Source organism: Gavialis gangeticus, unplaced genomic scaffold (assembly GCF_001723915.1).
Source record: "Gavialis gangeticus isolate Ggan-Ray unplaced genomic scaffold, GavGan_comp1, whole genome shotgun sequence".
Lineage (NCBI taxonomy): Eukaryota > Metazoa > Chordata > Crocodylia > Gavialidae > Gavialis > Gavialis gangeticus.
The window spans coordinates 103,186,892-103,188,118 of record NW_017729033.1 but is presented as its reverse complement, the minus strand read 5'-3'; the positions used below and the strand labels follow the sequence as shown (position 1 = coordinate 103,188,118).

At 59.8% G+C, this 1,227-nt stretch overlaps 1 protein-coding gene across 1 annotated transcript in view; it reads right to left on the bottom strand.

Annotated features, from left to right (window-relative positions):
* The window catches only part of SEC31A (SEC31 homolog A, COPII coat complex component), a 97,653-nt gene that overhangs the window by 81,364 nt on the left and 15,062 nt on the right, over positions 1 to 1,227 (bottom strand). The window lies entirely within an intron of this gene.

The window sequence follows — 1,227 nt, the reverse complement described above, 5'->3', positions numbered from 1 at the left end:
CTTCCGACCCTTAATCTATGAAACTATGAAACTATGAAAACAATTCTAGACTCGTGGAAAAATGTAGGCTTAACCCAGAGGCAGGCAAATATGGCCTGTGAGCCAGATTAGGACCACCAGGCCATTCTATCCAGCCCGCAGGGCCCCTAAAACATTTAGAAAATTAGTATTTATCTGCCCCTGGCTACCTGTCAAAAGACACCAGGAGCCAGCAGCAGTAGAACCCATGGAGAGCCAGCAGCAAGAAGGTAGGCATGACCATGCCCCGCCCCAGTTCCCCTCCACACCTCCAGCCAGAAGCCTCTGCTTAGCAGACACTTCTGGCCTGGGACCCTAGGGCTGTTCCTGCCTCCCTGTGCCACAGGGAAATTCAGATAAGAAGGAGGTGGGGGGAGGGAGGTGGGAGAGGATCATGGACGATCGCCCCAGTCCTCAGGGCTGAGCTGGGCTGGCTCCTGTAGTCAAGGCACTGGAGCCAGTAATCATGTGGTGCCAGAGCAACTGGCGGCCAGTGGGGGGAGTGGGGAAATGGCTGTGGAAGGCAGGGAGAAGGGGCAGTGAGTAGGTGTGTGGAGCGCAGGAACAGCTGGGAAGGAGCGCAGGGCCTACACCCGTGTGCCAGGGCCAGCGTCAACAGGGGCCCAGAGCAGGGTAGCAGGAGCATGGGGCCTGGGCTGGCAAGGGATCTATGGAGTCAGGCTGGCTCCCTCCTTTCCTGCCTGTCCAGCTGTTGCTGCGCTCTGTGTGCTCTATGTCCCCACAGCCTGCCTCAGCCATTTCCCTGCTTTCCTGCCCACAGCTGCTGCCGCTCTGGCACCAGGTGGTTCCCAGCTGCAGTACCAGGCTGCAGGACTAAGCAGGAACTGGCCTTGCCCCTGGGATTTTCAGCTGGCTCTGTGCGGTGCCAGGCAGGTTATTCTGGTTCCTGCTGCGTCCTGCGGTCTTGGCCATGCAGCTGGTATGTGGTGCCAGAGCAGCAAGTGGGGGTGGAGGAAATGGGGTGGCAGCATGAGAAGGGTAGCAGCGGCAGATGGGAGGGGGAAGTGGTGGTGAGCAGGAGCACAGGACCTCAGCTGGTGCCCTGGGGCCAGAAGCAGCAGGAGCATGGAGCTGAGGCTTGGAGGAGTGGGGTCTCTGCCTGTTACAGGGGAGCAGGGGAGAGGCAGGGCAGCTGTGGGCAAACCCTCCCCCTCCATGTATGCCACAACCCTCCCCAGCTACCCTCCC